Source organism: Panthera leo (assembly GCF_018350215.1).
Source record: "Panthera leo isolate Ple1 chromosome B3 unlocalized genomic scaffold, P.leo_Ple1_pat1.1 chrB3_random_Un_scaffold_42, whole genome shotgun sequence".
Lineage (NCBI taxonomy): Eukaryota > Metazoa > Chordata > Mammalia > Carnivora > Felidae > Panthera > Panthera leo.
Window position 1 is genome coordinate 281,622 of NW_024962220.1, and position 19,967 is coordinate 301,588.

Genomic DNA, 19,967 nt, shown 5'->3' on the forward strand with positions numbered 1-19,967 from the left:
AGGACATTCAAATTGGAAAGGAAGAAGTCAAACTTCCACTCTTCACAGATGACATGACACTCTACATAGAAAACACAAGACTCCACCAAAACATTGCAAGAACTGATACACCAATTCAGCAAAGTCACAAGATAAAAAATCAACATACAGAATTCTATTGCATTTCTATACAGCAATCGTGAAGAAACAGAAAGACAAATCAAAAAAAAAAAAAAAAAAAGAAAGAAAGAAAAAGAAATCCATCCCGTTTACTATTGTACGAAAAATAATAGGATACCTAAAGAGTTCAAAGATCTATACTCTGAAAACTATATAACATGATGAAAGAAACTGAGGATGACAGAAAGAAATGGAAACACAGTCAATGTTAAGGATTGAAGGAGCAAATATTATTGACATGTCTATGCTACACAAAGAAACAGGAGACTTCGTGATTGAAGACTTCATGCTATATTACAAAGCTGTAGTCATCAAGACAGTATGCTACAAGCACAAAAGAGACACACAGGTCAATAGAACAGAAAGGTTGACCCAGATATGGACTCTCAAATGTATGGTCCCCTCATCTTGGCTGAAACAGGAAAGAGTATGTAATGGAAAAAAGACAATTTTGTCAACAAATGGTGTTGGGCACACCAGACCAGAAGATGCAGAAGAATGAAACCGAGTCACTTTCTTACCCCATACACAAAAATAAATTCAAAATGGGTGAAAGACCTAAACGTGAGACAAGAGACCATCAAAATCCTAGAGGAGAACTCAGGCAGCAAATTCTTTGACACTGGACATCGCCACTTCTTAGTAGACACATCTCAGAAGGCAAAGGAAACAATAGCAAACATTAAAAACGGGGGCTCCATCAAAATAAAAAGCTTCTGCGCTAAAGAAACAAACAACTATACTAAAAGGCAACCTACAGAATTGAAAAAGGTATTTGCAAATGACAAATCTCATAAAGGCTTACTATCCAAAATCTATAAATAATGTATCAAACTCAACACCAAAAATACAACTAATCCAGTGAAGAAATGGGCAGAAGACATGACTAGACACTTTTCCAAACAAAGCATCCAGATGGCTAACCAACACACAAAAAGATGCTCAACATCACTCACCATCAGGGAAATACAAATGAAAACTACAATGAGAAACAACCTCAAACTGTCAGAAAGTCTTAAACTAACAACTAGGAAACAAGACATATTGATGAGGCTGAGGAGAAAAGAAAACACTTTTATACTCTTGGTGAAAATGCATAGTGTGGCCATTCCAGAAAACAGTTCAAAATCTTAAAAATGAAACGACCTTACACTCCAGCAATTGATCTATGAGGTGTTCACCCAAAGAATACAGAAATTCTGATTTGAGGAGGTACATGCGCCCCAATGTTTACAGCAGCATTACCAATGAGAGCCAAAGTGAGGAAAGAGACCAAAAGTCCACCGAGTGATGAATGTGCTATATGTATAGACTAGAATATTACTCAGTCAGAAATAAGAATGACATCGTGCCATTTGCAAAGATGTTGATGTAGCTAGAGGGTATCATGCTAAGCGAAGTAAGTCAGTCAAAGAAAGGCAAACATCATATGATTTCCTCATATGGGGATTTTAAGAAACACAACGGAGGAACATAGGCAAAGGGAAAAAAGAGCAAGAAAAACATAAAAGACTCTAATGTTAGAGAACAAACTAAGGGTTGCTAGAGGCCAGGTGTGTGGGGGATGGGATAATGGGTGAGGGGGTTTAAGTAGGCCATGCGTTGTGATGGGTACTGGGTGTTAATGTAAGTGATGAATCAGTAAATTCTGCTAATGAAATTAATATCACCCAATATGTTAACTAACCAAAATTTAAACACAAATTTAATAATTAAAGTAGTAAAAAAAAAAAAAAAAGGAAGGGAGAAATGTTGTCACAAATTTTCATGAACATGGAATCTAAGGTAGTGAGCCTAACTTCCTGAATTTACCCATTTTATCCCTAACTGGTCGTGGACATAAGTTAACATATGCATGAATTTTCACAGCAGTGCCAGGCGGCCTGGAACTCAAACTACAGCAACCCTTTCCAAATCCTATGTGCCCATATCTCATGGGCCGCTTGTCCAGACACCTGCACAAGAACCCAAGTTGGGCTTCAGCAGGGACCCACATCTGCAGAACTGGAAAGTCTGGAGAGATGACCCTTCCTGCCAGCCTGTAGGTTTCTTTCCCCAACCTTGTGTCTCAGCTCCCTTGTCTTCCTTTGCCTTTTCTTTTAAAAAGGACCATGTCCCCTGTTAGTGGTGTATGAAAGTGAGGGGCTATCTTTTCTATAAACATTCAATATGACAGATCACTTACATGGGAACCGAAAAACAACAACAACAAAAAAAACCCAGCTATATGGTTCAGCCTGTCTTACACTCCTATCACCGAATGTGGCAGAGTACAAATAAACCTAAATATGCACTTAGTGAAACACTGTACAGCATGTTGGAAAAGCATTAGGGGATGAGGAGGCTGGAAGAATTCCACAAATGCAGATATGAACTCCCCTTTGAAGGAGAAAGAAAAATCACACCCCCAAACATGCAAGAGTAAAATAATTTTAGGAAATAATTTCAGGAAATGATATAACATTGCAGTGTGTTCTATTCATGAAGTGTCTGACAGTGACAATGCATAATATGAATTTTCAGGGTTTTACATAGAATTGTGAAGGGAAAATCCTGTGTCAAGAACTAGGTTGTGTGCACAGAGCTCAATGGCTCCTGAGACATAGAGAAAGCCCACACCTGGAAAGGTAAACGCGTTTTTGACCCCAGGAGCACATCTATCATATGTGATGAGCAATCTGTCCAAAGAGACACACACAGAATCTCTTATGAAATTTGAAGATCAATTACAGCATGACAACAAAATTGACCATATAGTTATCAAAAAACCATGCCATGAAACTGAGTTACTGGAGTCCATAAACTTAAACAACAAAACACTAAGTCACCAGAGACCACTTAGGGAACAATTCAACATTGAGAGAAACCAGAAAAAAAGGCTTTTATTTACATTGTAAATCAGGAAATAAGTCGGGTGCCTGGGTGATTCAGTCGCTGTAAGCATCTACTTCAGCTCAGGTCGTGATGTCACAGTTCAAGAGTTTGAGCATCCTGTCAGGCTCTCTGCTGACAGCTCAGAGCCTGGAGCCTGCTTCAGATTCTGTGTCTCCCCTCTCTCTGCCTCTCCACCACTCACCTTCTGTCTCTCTCTCAAGTATAAACATTACAAAATAGATATTAGTCACAAGTAATCATCATGAAAACCAAAATTAAAGCTCAGAACACAAGACCCATAAGAAGAAATGGTATGATTACATTTTGTGAAAATCGGATGTTTTTTTCTGCCAATGAGGAAATAGCAGTAAGACAAGTTACATAGGAAGAGACAATATTCACAAATTGCATAACCACCAAGGACCTGCATCGTGAATATGCTAAGAACCCTCGACAGTCAATAGGAAGAAAGGAAACAACCCTCTATAAAACAAGCACAGCCTTGCGTAGTAAACATCCCATCCTAGAGGTTGTAGACACATTAGTAAGGACAGGAAAAGTCTCTTCACACCATCGATTGGCAAGGAAATTCTAATCAAGAATGCAATAGATGCCTTATGCACACACTCTGAGGGCTCAGGTATGAAGGGAACACTGGCAACACCATCCAGGTGAGCATCCAGCACTCTGGGGGCCTCAAACACTGCAGGTAGGAATAAAAAATGAACACCAGATCTGGAAAATCATTGGCTGTTACTCATCAAATTATACATGGATGACTTAACATGTAACCTGGAAATACCACTCCCGAGAATTTTCTCCAGAATGAAATCCCATGCTCTGAAAATAAATGGTGTGTACATATGTATAGTATCTTTCTTAGTGTTAGAAGCTAAGAATAAGTCAAAAGTCGGTCTAAATATAAAGGAATAAACCAAGTATAAAACTTCCATCAATGGGATGCTTTTCCACAGAAATGTGACACTATTGATGCAGACCTGAAACTAGGATAACCTCAAAGACATGATGTGAGGGAATGAAAGTAGTCTCAAAGACTACAGAGGTGGTGTGGCCTGAGACATTCACACAGCCAGCCTAGATGTGACAGCCTAGGCGACAGTGTTTGGTTAGACTTTATCACTTTCTGACCCACCCCCACATGACAAATTCCTCTGCTGCATGTTGAATGTTGTCCTATGTTCAACAATGCTCTGATGTATGGAGTCTCCACAGACTGAACCTCACCACCTCGGACTCCTCTGAATGGAGAGTTGCTGAGAACAGAATCTCAAATGTGTTCTGACAGCAGCTGTTCCCTCCACTGTCCCTGGCTCTTGCTCTCTCCTGCTGGTGAGCAGGAGTAGGTTAGGAATCCTCCACTGAAGCCTCCTGCACCTGACTCTCCCACATTTGTCTCCTGCACCTGACTCTCCCACAACATGAGGCCCAGACCTTCCTCACACTCAGCTGGAAATGAACTCGGTTGTACCAGAACAGATTTTCACCTTGGTTTAGTGGATTGCGCCAGGTCCCCCTGCCCTGAGCAAAACTCTGAAGCTGCAGGCGGGGACAAAAGGAGGGATCACTTTAGGGGTGGGTGGCACCTTCATTTCCTTGTGGCTTGCTTGTCCTGGTGGCATGAGACTCCTGCCATATAAGTCAGGTCTGGGGCGACCAGGCTCCCAGCATCCCTAGTGGACTGTGCCCAGGGCAAAGCCTCCATCCTGGAAGTGGGGCTGCATACAATGAGTCCCACATCTCGGTGGCACCTGCAGGGGCTTGGCGTCAACAGCAAACAGCTTGGGGTCACTGACATTCTGTCCCTCTGGAAAAGAGTCCTCTGAACAGGAGCTGGGCACCGGGAACCCTGTGTATTGGCTACAACAATCTGGCGTGGAGGTGGCAGCCAGACTCAGTGGCACACGCCTATAGTCCTAGGTACTTGCACTGGATTCTCCATTTGCTGAGGTGGGGTGGGGAAGGAAAGGAACATACCTTAGCTCAAAATTCTAGCTGTTCCTTTTGTCAGTATAGTTTTTGGAATAAATGATTCCTAGTGGGCTGTATGCCAACAAGGCCATTTGTAGACACTTAAAATACATTGATTTTTTTATTCAAATTCAAGTTAGTTAACATGCAATGCAATATTAGATTCATGTGTAACATATGGTGATTCAAAATTCCCATACAACACCCAGTGCTCATTATGAGTGCACCCCTTCATCCCCATCACCTACTTCCCCAAACCCTCCATTCAACTTCCCTCTGGTAACCATCAGTTTGTTCTCTATACTTAGGAGTATAATTGGTGTGCTTACATGCTCCATGGGTTAAAGCCATGACTCTTGATTTGGGCACATGTCTTGAACTCATGGTTCCTGAGATCGAGCCACACATTGGTTCCTGTACTGACACCACAGAAAATGCTTCGGATTCTCCTTCCCTCTTCCTCTGCCCCTCCTCCCATTTTCTCTCAAAAAAAACATTGTTAAAATGTTTATACTACCCAAAGCAATCTAGACATTCAATGCAAGTAATTCAAAGCAAATATCCCTCTCAACTAATCCCAGAATTTTTCACAGAGCTAGAACCAAGAATTCTAAACTTATAATGGTTGAGGCCCCTGGGTGGCTCAGGTGGTTAAGCGTCTGACTTCGGCTCAGGTCATGATCTCACAGTCCGTGAGTTCGAGCTCCACATTGGGCTCTGTGCTGACAGCTCAGAGCCTGGAGCCTGCTTCAGATTCTGTGTCTCCCTCTCTCTCTGCCCCTCCCATGCTCATGCTCTCTCTCTCTCTCAAAAATAAATAAAAACACTTCAAAAATAAAATTATCATGGAACCACAAAAGACCCTGAATCTGCAAAGCAATCATGAAAAAGAAAAAAAAACTGGAGGCATCACAATTCTGGATTTCAAGCTATATTACAATGCTCTAGTCAGCAAGACAGTATAGTACCTGCATAAAAATACACACATAGATTAACGTAACAGATTGTAAAACCCAGAAACCGACCCATAACTATATGGTCAACTAATCTTCGACAAAGCAAGAAAGAGTATCAAATGGAAAAATGAGAGTCCCTTCAACAAGTGGTGTTGAGAAAACTGGACAGCAACATGGAATTGTAATGAAACTGGACCACTTTGTACAATACACACAAAAATAAATTCAAAATGGATGAAAGACCTAAATGTGAGACAGGAAACCATAAAAATCCTAGAGGAGGACACAGGCACCAACGTCTTTGACCTTGACCAGAGCAACTTCTTACTAAACATTGTCCCCAGAGGCACGGGAAACAACAGCAAAAATGAACTATTGGGATCTCATCAAGATAAACAGGTTCTACACAGCAAGGAAATAATCAACAAAACTAAAGGCAACTGACAAATGGGGGAAGATATTTGAAAATGACATATCAGATAAAGAGTTAGTATTCAAAATATATAAAGAACTTATCAAACTCAACACTCAAAAAAAAATCCATCATGGATAAAGAAGATGTGGTATATCAATACAATGGAGTATGACTCGGCTATCAAAATGAATGAAATCTTGCCATTTGCAACTATGTGGATGGAACGGGAGGGTATCATGCTAAGTGAAATGAGTCAGTCAGAGAAAGACAAAATCATATGACTTTACTCATATAAGGTCTTTAAGAGACAAAACAGATGAACATAAGGGAAGGAAAACAAAAATAATATAAAAACAGGGAGGGGGACAAAACAGAAGAGACTCATAAATACGGAGAACAAATTGAGGGTTGCTGGAGAGGTTGTGGGAGGAGGAATGGGCTAAATGGTAAGGGGCACTAAGGAATCAACTCATAAAATCATTGTTGCACTATTTGCTAACTAATTTGGATATAAATTTAAAAAAATAAAAAAACAAACATGTTAATGAAAGAAGAAAAAAGGAGAAGAAAATTACCTCCAGATGATCATGTCCACTATGAAAGCCGACATCTGACAGCATATTGAACAGAAAAATACGAAAACCATTCCTCCTACATCAAGATCAGACAATGATGATCACCCCCAACGTAAGTATTCAACATGATAACGTGAAGAATAAACATGCTGCCTCAAACCATATCAACGTGTCACATTGCTGATTTGGATGGAAGTCACATGAGAAACAGCCAGTCCAAGGACACTCAGACCATCCTTTGTCCCTTGACAGCACGAAATAAATCTCCCTTGGGAAAACTCCCTTACCTGTTCCAGGAGGGAAGAACTATCCTTAGCACCAGAATAAGGAACACAGGGACAAGAAGGCTGTGAAAACAAACCTAGTTACTTGTTGACTAACTAAATACCCCCAAACCCACACCTTTGCCTTAACTCTTGCCAAATCGAATGTTTTGTTGTCTGAAAGTCACAAGTGCCACCTGCTTTGTACATTCTCTGGGTGTCATATCATTAGGAAGGCCATGCACTTGCAAAATGAAATTTATCCTCCCCTTGAGATCAGTCTTATGTCAATTGAATCCTTACACCAGGTAAAACCCCAGAAGAAGGGAAAAGCATTCTTCTACAACTGAAAGAATTACTCACAAACTTTGGCAATAAAAAGAAATAAAAGACATTTAAAACAGTGAGAAGGAAGAAAAATTACCTGTTTGCAGATGACATGATCTTAAACATAACAAAAGCCTAGAGATACCACAAAAAATATTAGAACCAGTTTTTAAAAATGAGGACAAGTGCAGGATACATAATGAACAAAAATAAATAAATAAAAAATAAACCACCCGTGATTCTACAAAACAGCGTGGAAATATATGCAAAACAAATAACCAAATTATAGAAGTGAAAATTTCACAGAAAGAAGTATTTGGGATTAATATCAAAAAGGATGTAAAATAATTGTAGAGCGAAAATGACCAATGTTGATGAAAGACATGTAAAACTGCACACGTGCCTGCAAATATACCTGTGCTCACCAATTAAAATTATTCATATTTTCACAGCACCATCCACACAAACTAATGTAGAAATGCGTCCCCAACCCTGTCGTTCACTTTTACAGAATCAAATCTAAGTCTGAATCTTGATATATATGTCAGAGGACATGCAAATAGTGCCCTCTCTGTAGCCCTCTGTAGGCCCTCTGCCGCCTGCAGCTGGGAGAGGAGCCCCAGCCCCAGGAGTCCCAGGTGTTCCCATTCTGTGATCAGCACAGCACAGACACCTCACCATGGAGTTTGTGCTTGGCTGGATTTTCCTCGTTGCTCTTTTGAAAGGTAATTCATGGTGAATTAGAGACACTGAGTATGTGAGTGGGTATGAGTGAGAACCAGTGCATGTGTGACAGTTTCCTGACCAAGATGTCTGGTGTCTGCAGGTGTCCAGTGTGACGTGCAGCTGGTGGAGTCTGGGGGAGACGTGGTGGAGCCTGGAGGGTCCCCGAGACTCACCGTTGTAGCCTCTGGATTCACCTTCAGTAGCAACAGCAAGGACTGAGTCTGCCAGGCTCCAGGGAAGGGGCTGCAGTGGGTCGCATATATTAGATATGACGGAAGGAGCACAAGCTATGCAGACTCCGTGAAGGGCCGATTCACCATCTCCAGAGACAATGCCAAGGACACGCTATATCTGCAGATGAACAACCTCAAGACCAAGGACACGGCCACATATTACTGTGCAAGAGACACAGAGAGGGGACCCCAATGGAAGTCCACACACAAACCTCCCTGCAGGAGGGGATCAGCACCACCAGGGGGCGCACACTATGCACAATTCTGCTTTGTGTTGCCAGGAGCAGATGAAGATGGAGGTTACAGGCAGGTTTCCTGTCAGGGTCAGGGGCTTCCTCTCCACACAGCAGTTTCCCCAGGGAGGCTCTCTGGACACAGGATTGAAGTGTTTACCTACTAACTCTCTGAATTAGCAACTGTGTTGTCATAGGAAAACTACACTAACGTGCACAAAAGACACAGTTCTTTGCATTGCTTACTCCTGTCCCTCAATATGAGTGAATTGCAGATATCCTGAGGCACAACAGCTGAACATTTACAGGGGTCCCAGATGCACTCCCAGTGCAGCCAGGACCACAGGATCCCACAGCTCCTCCTTATCCTCACCCAGCCATTGTCCCAATAAAACAACATGACACTTCCCACCTGGCTGTTGCTACGCAGGACTTTAAATGAGCTTCAGCTTTATCCAATTCCTCTAAAGAAGAGATAATTCATCTCCATTTATTAGGATTCTCCCGAGGCACAGGGCCCAAAGCACATTGGTTTACATGATTGAATACATTGATAAGCCCCACTTTCCACTCTCACATGCTGGAGACCCAGGAAAACCAGAGGTGAATTCCCGTATAATTCTGAACTACTCTCTAGTCTCACAATGTGGAAAGCTGATGATGTAACTCTCAGAACAAGGGCCAGAGGAGACCACTGTTCCAGTTCAAACAAGCACATGGGAAGTAAAAATGAGGGAATTCTTCCTCCCTCAGCATCAGATTTTCTTCAGAACCTTAACAGAGTGGGTGATGCTGAGGCAGACAGAAAACCATGGATAGAAATGCCAGTGTCTTCTGGAATAGTTAACAGACATCCACAGAAACAGTGGGGAAACTGGGCACCCATGACGCAGTCAAGATGACACATAAAGGTAATCAAGACAAGTCAACCTTCTGTAAATGTGCAGTTCAAAGACTGAAGGTTTAGAAGTCCATGCCATCACTGGGGTGGAACCTGGTGGGCATAGCAGTGCTCCTGGGGAGAAGCAGCCCCGTGGCCCATAGGGAGTGCTACAGTTTGAGGATCCCTGAGTCACATCCGGTGAGACAGTTACCTTCTTGGAGTGCATTTTCATGGGGCAGGAGAGCTGACAGGCACCGTTGCACTGCCCTGGTCATTAGCATAGGAGCCTCTGCTGAGAGCAGCTAAATGGACGCTGCTTCTTGTTGTTCTTCACCATGAACTCCAAGCCCTAGTGTTCATGCAACTGCCCTTCTGGGATAACCAGCTCCAACCACAGCATAGCGAGATGCTCTCCCAGAGGATCAGTGAGATCACTGTCATACTGAGTTCATACAATCTGGTGTATTCAAACCCAGCTAGAGCTCCTGAGATAAAACATAAGAGCCCTGAGATGCCAGGAGGGCCAATGGTTTCGACACAGGATGAAGGCAGGGTTGTGGAGTGTCCTTGGCGTACCCTGATGACTTCCATAGGCAAGATGGAACCCCATGCACTGAAGAGGGATGCTGCTATCATGGGAACTGCACTGACCGCACTATGCGCTGCCAAGAAATCTTTGCAAATTCTGGAAAGGTGAAGATGTCTGCTAGACCATAAATCAAAAAAGCAGCCGATATGGACACTGCAGAAGACCCTGGGGAATTCAACGCTGAACCCTGTTCCCACACAGACGAGCCGTGTGGAAGGCTGCAGTGTAGGATCGTCACACATCTCCCTCAGCTGCAAGAGCATGTTGGATTCCATCCATCTGAGATCTCAGGGTTCTGGTGTTTGCGGCTGAATTCACATAGTAGCACAGGAACAACCGAGATTGGTCATGTGAGAACTGGTACCCCCTATGCTTCTGGAAAGCTCTGTCAGGACACCTACTGCACTGGAAGTGTGGCTCAGCTGAACTATGACTGTATCCCGGAGAAATGCAGTCACAGAGGGTCGTGTGACAATGACAGGAACTGCCATTGCCACATAAGCTGGGATCCTCCATGGTGCACTGGATGAGGCACTGGTGGGAGCACAGGCAGTGGACCCCTCCAAGAAGAAGGCGGCCAGTGAGGCAAACTCATGAATCCCTGTTATATCTCAGAGCGGTTTTTGGTCCCATTTAAGCCATAATAGCTTCATTCCTTGGGGTGTCGCCACAAATGTCAAATTATCAACCCCGAGAAAGTTAAGGGACTGATTGTTGCTGACGACAATCCATAATTAGCCTCCTGACTGCTGAACAACTATAGACAATCCAACTGGCACATGTGTGAAAATACAGTAATGAGGCTGCAGAGCTGACATCCACGTTTTGGGGGTCTGCAGGAGACACAGGGGTCCACAGGCACATCACGGCTCTGACACACATCTCTCATGGCTCACTGACCAGAACGCTGAAATAAACCTTAAACACTGCATGCTTGTGGCCTCTACGTATATATCTAAGCTTCCAAGAGCCCAAACTGAGCCCAAGATTATGTGCAGAGGACCTGAGTCAGCTTCTGGGCTTTGAACTGAGGTATATGCTTCCAGAATTAAGAGACGTTCACACAAGCTCTTTCAGGGACAAATTCATGAGTTGTCTCCAAAACTGTGTGGTTGCACACTGAACATTTTCTCATTCTCCAGGTAATCTGTCTTCCCCCAGTCCCAATGTGGGTTCAGGATAATGGAGGGCTACCACCCACCCACACTGCCTGTTCCACACTGGGGTTTCTGTGGGCTGTGAGGGAAGGGGACTGGCATTAGGTTCCACCTAGCACAAGCTGTGCCTCCCTGGAGAGCAAATTTCAAATGTGGGAGACTGAGACCATGAGGTTTAAAGGAGCACCAAATGAAATGAATAAGAAAGGTAGGCACAAGTGCCTATGGGTGACTCTGGCATCCAGTTGGAGGCCGATCAATGTGAATCCCTGCTCTCATTCTCTTGCCTACTTTTCAGTGAGTTTAACCTTAGATAAGGATCTGCCTAGGATTCCCACTGGTTTTCTGAGAGCCTTCTCAAATAACCACACAGAGGTGAGCCTGTGAAAAGTTAGGGACTTCAGCCCCATCCATTCTCAAGTAATCAGGTACTTGCTACCCTGTTTTCTGTGCCCTGATCACTGGGACTGTGTGAAGGAGGCATGCCCTTCCCAAGGTCCTTGTGTACCCTTGCTTCTGGGCCCTGTGAGTCATAAATCCTGCGCCTCCATTTCCTTTGTTGGGGGTGCACGGAAACCCCACCTTGAGTCAGGAGGGCCCCATGCATCTCATGTATCCAAAGCCAGAGCTCAGATGCCTAGGGAGCTGCCTATCCACCCCCTGAGCAATGGCTCTTCCCTATTCCTTCAGCACGATACAGTCTACATGTTCTTAATTTTGTACAACAGCTGGGGTCCCCAACACATTTGTCCCCAGGGATGGGATTGGGGGCCTAGGTGGTGCCCACCAACAATGTGTTAGCACTGAAAATGGCTCACTCGTTTCTCACCCCCACATCTCAGCTGCTCTGGGAAGGAGCTGGAGCTTGCCGGTGGTCTGTAGCTTTGCTTTGGGCTGATGCCAGGTGTTGCCAGAAACCCCTACCCTAAGTTACCAGTGCCATAAAAGGTCAGACTCCCTGCAGAGACCAACAATCAGGCACCATCCTAGGGTTCCAGAGGTGTGTATTTCCTACTCATCTCCAAGTGAGATATTGCTGGACACCAAAGACCATATGCCTAGATTAGTGTCGAAGAAGATGCCAGCTGCTGGGTCCACTGTGTTGCAGCCAGTACCCTGGTGTTGTGTTTGCTTAGCCATGCCTACCTAGTGACAGAGGCAACTCTACCAGGAGCATCATGTCTCTCTGGGTGGAGGACACGACCAAGGCAACCTCCCCCTACTGGCTGTATTCGTCACTGCTGTTGACAATGGCTCCCTATTTGACAGGTGTTGAGGGGGACACTGCAGCGTGGGAGGCCTAATCACACGTGTCTGGGAAGAGTTAACTTCTATCCCAGGTCTTCACTACACCAACATATCCACGGACCAGTGTGAAAGAGAGAAATGGTGACAGGCACTACACCATCATGAAAATGCAAGGTTTCCTGCAATCATTTATCCAAAGGGAGGGAGACAAGGACATTGATTGGCTCTGGTGGGTCTACACAATTGGCTTCAAGCTGTTGCTTTAAGCACTTGACATACTACAGCTGTCTGGATTAGTCCAAGTGCCCCAGATTCATAAATCACTGAAAAGCTCAAGGTATCAGCGGCCTGTTTACTTAGAGACAACCTACGGAGCTTCCAGTCTTTTCACTGTATCAAAAGGCTATGACAATCACCCCAAGGCACATGGCAAGAGACACACACCAAGGTAAAAGGGGAAGGCTCTGAGGAAGAGGCTCCCTAGGGCCCCAGAGCCCACAGAGGTAGGAAGAAAGAAGCTCTGATTCTCCGGACTTGGATTTTTATGGCACGACAGCACAGGCCCACTGGGAGAGGTCAAGCCCAGGTGATGCAATCCAACTCTAAGATAGAATGGGGACAATTCAATGGGTGTGGGTTTTGGGTTTTGTTGTGTTTTGTTTTGTTTTTGCTTTATGTCATGCGCCCATGAGCCCTTGTCCATTTCCACCTGGAGGAGAGGCACTTGACAATAGAATCTAAGGAGTTCTTCTTGAAGGACCAATCTGATCTTAAGCCTTGTGCCAATACAGTTCATGGAAATACCAGCTGTAGTGTAGCAGGCATTAGCATGCATGCCATAGTCAGATGTGAAAAGGAGAATTTTCAAGAAGCCCAAGACTTCTTTTCTGCAAAAGCTGATGGGATCACCACCTCCATAGATAGGAGCCCACAGGAGGGTCCCAGCAGTGCCCCATTCAAGGGGTGGAACTTCAACCCAGATCTCTTGCTCTAGAGATGGTGCCCACACTTCTCTTTATGCACAGCTCTGAGAAGAGGGGTCCCTAGTGACTTAATCTCAGGACAGCCTGAACACAAGTCAGAAACTTTGATCAGACTCTTTGGGATCTTCGAGAGAATGCTGTTCCTACCCTTCGGGTGGGTGCCATCACATCTCTTGACAGGACAGCCCTGGTAGTGGGGAGCTGGGATCCCAGTGGGTGGGGAGATGCCAAGGCCCCTGCCTAGGGACCTGGAGGTTTGTGGAGTATGTCCTTCCTCCTGGGACAACTGCCCCTACACTTCTGTAATTACCGTGTAGGACACAGACACAGACAACACTTTATTTCTCTCATTGACCCTGAAGCCAAGGTACAGTGCTTCCCAGGAACCCCTCCAAATATAAGTGTGGTGCCCTTTAGCTTACTAGGTATAAAGGGAGGGATAGTAGAAGGGTCTCAACATCGCTTTGATGTCACTATTGGAAGAATCTTTACTGAATCTCTTTTAGCAACTGTGGCCCCTTTGACCTTGCATTGTCTTGTTAATGATGTGGATGCCCTCACATGCCATCAAGGCCAGTGGGAACAAACCCAGTGCCTGGATTTCCTGGGGGGAACTACATATCAGGAGTCTGTAGGACTGCAAATTGCACCCCCCTACATCCAATTAAGACAGTATATGCACATCAATATTGTGCGCAATAGAGGACTGAGTAATTGCACCCCATAATTCAAGATTTACTTAAGGAGGGGGACATTAAACACACCATTTCTCCTTTCAGTCTACCCACTTGACGGGCATTAAATCCCCCTCCTAACAGGTGGCGCTTTACAGTTGACTACTGAAATGTAAATTCCCAGCTGTCCATAAGATGGCTCACATTCCCAAGACTATCTAGGCAGTTGAGGGTATCTAAAGGGCCACAGGGGACACTGTCATGACTGAGCTAGCCAGTATGTCCCATTCAGCATCGATGACCAAGGAGTCCCAGCCACAGTCTGCTCTCAACCTGTACATCTCTACCCTGCTGCCTTGGGAATTCCTAACAGTCCAAACAGTGCCAAGATGTTAGCCTGACCAGCTCATGTAGAGCCTGTCATGTGTTCCCACTGGTCTGGGTAATTGAGGGTCACTGTCACTGGTCAATTATCATGCATTCCTGAAAGTTTGTGAGACACGGGAGGCCTGCAGCCCTTCAGCAGCTATAAGGTGGGTTTTGTCACCTGACTGAGCTACTCCAGATTTTCGGTCTACTCTCATATGACTTGTGCTGTTAGGCAGCCTTAGCTGGAAGTGGCTGAGCTATGTCACTTGATGCACAGCTAGTCTGAGTGCCAATGAAACATTTTGGGATCTGGAAAGTGTTTGTGCCATGGGGGTTATGCTGGAGCACCTAGTGACCATCTGGCACCAGATTGCCTTGCTATGTCACCGAGAGAGAGAACCTAGCACCATGACTTCATACAAAGGGAAATACTCTCTCCCAATATTTCACCTGAGCAAAGGACCATCCTGAAGCTTCCATCAAAGTTGTGGTCCCAATCAATGCAGTGGAAGGAAAGGCAGAGTGACATTGTCGTTCTGGTTGTGGATACCACACCCTTCTATTTGTCCATCCACATGGTGCATTCACCTGCTTGCATTGGCAGGAAATAACACTACTTTGGGGGCTTACTTGCTATCCTGATGTCAAAACAATTGACAATCAGACTGATTATTTACTGTAGACGGGACTTGGAATACTGGTTTAAGGGTCTGTGTCTGACCTGCTGAGATAACTACGCAGGTGAATGGGGCAGATGCAGTCTGAAGACAGACAGACATAGAGGTTCAGAGGGAGAGCAGGAAATGTAGTCAGTCTTTTAATAGTGGGGGAAAGGGTAGGCACCATTTTAAAAAGTTTTTTTTTTTTTCCTGACAGGAAAGAGCCGGAAAATGAAACTAGGTGGAAATGCAGGTTTTTGATCCATGACCTACTATGTGATGCCATGTGTTTCCGGAGCCTGGGAATTGGCTCTGGGAATCCTTACCTATGGTCGTTGTGGGGATGGCCATCCAGGATCTTGACTATGGCATTTTCTGGAACTATTTTGTGCAGCTGGCATAAATCCAGAAGAATCTTTCCCTAATTCTGATGGCAGTGTAGTCGGTTAGCAGTTCGTCATAAGGTCCTTCTCAGCGAGGTGGAACTGGGTGCTCTCTGAAGACTTGATGAGCGTCCCATATTCTGTAGAAAGGGTTGCATGGCTAGGCTGTGGCAGAGGCCATGTTCTTATTGTCTATGGATGATATAACCCAAGTGCACCTGTTACTTCTTGGACATGGCTATGCATGGCATCAACTTGGTCATATAAGTTATCATAAAGTTCACTCAATCAGGGAAGAAAGGGTTAAGGACTCCTTTCTAAAATACTGTTGCAAAGGGGGTCAGTCCCTGCCTGCTATTTGGAGCATTCCAAATCTCATTAAGGGCCAAGGACAATGATTCTGGATGTTCCAGGCCAGTTTCCAGGTGGATTTTTCCTGAAGGAATTTTTGTCTAGTTTTTCATGTTTCGTATCTGTTCCCCTAATCCACATATCCTCATCGTCCACTTCTGTGATGATTAAGGATGATGTGGGGTATAAAATTCTAATTATCACCCCCAAGTCTTTGCAAGTACGTAGTTTGTCTATGTGCTGAAATAAGTTCCTTGGTCTGGCTAAATCCATAATGGAATGGCAAATTCAGGAACCATTTCAGGCATTACGTTCTTTACCACAGTCGTGGCAATGGCATGTCCAGTCAGTCAGCATCAGTCCATCCACCAAACAAGCAGCCATTTACCAATGAGGAAGCCAATTTGTCAAATCCATCTGGAGAGCCCCAGTGGGCAGGGAGTGGCTACCCGCCCATAGACTTCCTTCTAGCTCTACAAATATTTGGTTGCCCCTTTTCTAGTATGGTGTAGCCCCCCTTGCATGCTTTGTTCTCTGTGACTTTGCTTTTATATCAAATCAATCATTCTCAAGTGAATGTCATCATATTCATCTTTCATGTTTTCTTTGAAGGCATTTAGGTTCAAGTGTTCTTCTTAATCCTTCATCCATTTTGAGATTTTTTTTGTGTCGACGTATATGTATGAAGAAAGATTATGGCCAAATGTTATTATTTTGCATGTATATATCAATACTATTTTTTAATTTTTACTTTGTTTTTGAGGGAGAGAGACAGATCATGAGTAGGGAGGCACAGAGATAGAGGCAGAAACAGAATCCAGGCCCTGAGCTGTCAGCAGGAGCCTGATGTGAGGCTCGAACCCACAAACCGTGAGATCATGACCTGAGTGGAAGTGGGATGCTTAACCTACCAAGCCACACAGGTGCCCCTAGTCAACACCATGTTTAAGAGACACTATCCTCCCCCCACTGTGCATTGTTGGAAATCTCGTGGAGGATTTGCTGACTGCATCTGCAAACTTCTACTTCTGGGCTCCGTAATGAGCTCCACTGGTCTAAATATCTCATTTGATGCCAGAATCACACTGTTGTGGTTAATGTACCTCTGCAATATCTTTAGAAAGAGAGAAGTGTGATGTCTCCAGGTTCTCTCGACGTCATGATTGTTTTGTTGCTTCCATGTGTTGTGTGCTTTCATACGAATTGTATATTTTTCAGGCTCCTTAAAAAAATCATTGGCATTTTTACTGACATAACAAGATAAACATGAAAATACCATAAAAAGATAAAGCAGAGAAAATAGAGACTATCACAAATTCAGAAAACAGATAAATTACATAAAAATTTGTATTTGGAAAAGTAAGTAAAATTTGAAACAAATAGGTAGCCTGGGGAAACAGGGAAGACTCAAACAAATGCAATCAGAATGGAAAGAGGAGACATAACTGAACTAAAGACATGGAAACGATCATTAAAGAAAAACTTAGGTATTTATAGGCCAACAATTAGATCACCAGGAACAAATTACACATTTTATGCCATAAGGTAGGCCACCAAGACTGCTTAATGGAAAAATACAAAAGGAACAAAAGAAAAATTAATAACATTTCTCTATCTAAAACCTCACCCTGCAAAAAATCTGCCTAGGAGTCCATGGCTTTATTAAAACTTCTACTAAGTATTTAAAGAGGAATTAATGCCAATATTTCTCAAAGTATTACAAACCACTGATAAAAAAACAGCACTCCCAAATGAAATTTGTGAGGACAGCATTGTTTTCACACCAAAACCAAAGAAAGACAACACAAGAAGGGAAACTACAGGTCACTATCTCAAATGAACATACATGCAAAATTCCTTCACAAAATCTGAGCATACTGAATTCAACAGAACATTGAGAGGATCATACAACATAATCCAGTGTGATTCACTCCAGGGATGCAAGGATCCTTCAACATACACAGATGCATAAATGTGATGTCCTCCATTACCAGAGGGAATGACCGAATCAAAGCCATCGTTATTTGATTCAAAAAAACATTAGACAAAAATCAACACATGTTCATCATTTAAAAAGAACCCAATTAAAAAGGGACTGAAGGAAATTACCTCCACATGATCATGGCCACTATGAAAAGCCCACACCTGACAGCATATTGAACGGTAAAATGCTGAAGGCTGTCCTGTCAAATCAGGAGCCAGGCAATGATGGTCACCCCTAACATAAGTGTTCCCCATGTAACGTGAAGAATACATATGCCACCTCAAACTATGTCATCTTGTCACACTGCTTATTTGGGTGAAAGTCACTTGAGAAAGAGTCCAAGTACCCTCAGACTCTCCATTGTCCCTTGTCAGCAGGATATAAATCTCCCTCCCATGTACCAAGAGGGAAGAACCATCGTTACAACCAGAATAAAGAATACAGGGACAAGAAGGCTATGCAAACAAACCTACTTACTTGGTGACCCCAAACTTAACTCTTGCCAAACCCAATGTTTTTTTTTTTTGTCTGAAAGACACAAGTGCCACCTGCTTTGTCCTTTCTCTGGGTGTCATGTCATTAGGAAGGCCATGCACTTACAAAATGAAATTTATTCTCTCCTGTAGATAGATCTTATGTCAATTGAATCCTTACACTGGCTAAATCCCAGAAGAAAAGAAGGGAAAAGCTTTCTTCTCCTACCACTGGAAGACATAACCAGAAAAAAATAGGGAATTAAAAAAATAAAAGACATTTAAATCAGTAAGGAGGAAGGAAAATTACTTGTTTGCAGGTGACATTGATCTTAAACCTAACAAAACCCTAGAGATACCACAAAATACATTAGAACCAGTTTTTTTAAATGAGGAAAAGAGCAGGATGCAAAATGAACAAAGAAAATAAATAAAAACAAACCACCTGTGATTCTACACACCAGCATGAAAATACATGCAAAATAAATAACAAAATTATACAAGTGAAAATGACAGAATAATGTATTTTGGGTTAAATTTCAAAAAGTATGTAAAATACTTGTAGAGTGAAAATGATCTATGTTGATGAAAGACCTGTAAAAATGCACACAGGACTGCAAATACACCTGTACTCACTGAATACAATTATTCATATTGTCAAACACCATCTACACAAACTAAACTACAAGTGCGTCCCTAACCCTGTAGTTCACTTTTAAAGAATCAAATCTAAGACTGGAGCTTGATATATATGTCAGAGCACATGCACATGGGGTCCTCTCTGTGCTGATAAAACCAGCCCATCCAGACTCTGCAGCTGGGAGAGGAGCCCCAGCCCCGGGAGTCCCAGGTGTTCCCATTCTCTGATCAGGACAGAACAGACACCTCACCATGGAGTTTGTGCTTGGCTGGGTGTTCCTGGTTGCCCTTTTAAAAGGTAATTCATGGTGAATGGGAGACACTGAGTCTGTGAGTGGATATGAGTGACCAGTAGATGTGTGACAGTTTCCTGACCAAGATGTCGGTGTCTGCAGGTGTCCTGTGTGACGTGCAGCTGACGGAGTCTGGACGAGACCTGGTGCAGCCTGGGGGGGTCCCTGAGACTCTCCTGTGTAGCCTCTGGATTCACCTTCAGTAGATATGGAATGAGCTGGGTTCGCCAGGTTCCAGGAAAGGGGTGTAGTGGCTCACATATATTTATGATGATGGAAGTACCACATACTACGCAGACTCAGTAAAGGGCCGACTCCCCATCTCCAGAGACAACTCCAAGAACACGCTGTATCTGCAGATGAACAACCTGTGGGCCAAGGACAAGGCCACATATTACTGTGCAAGAGACAGGGTGAGGGGACCTCGCTGGGAGCCCAGACACAAACCTCCCTGCAGGGGGGATCAGCACCACCAGGGGGCGCACACTATGCACAATTCTCCTTTGTGTTCCCAGGCGCAGGTGCAGATGGA

The 19,967-nt window shown here is 43.8% G+C and overlaps 2 pseudogenes; both read left to right on the forward strand.

Moving 5' to 3' along the window:
• Positions 1–8,362: 8,362 nt before the first annotated feature.
• On the forward strand, positions 8,363–9,116 carry LOC122212735 (annotated as a pseudogene).
• Positions 9,117–19,285: 10,169 nt separating this feature from the next.
• Positions 19,286–19,967, forward strand: LOC122212734 (annotated as a pseudogene).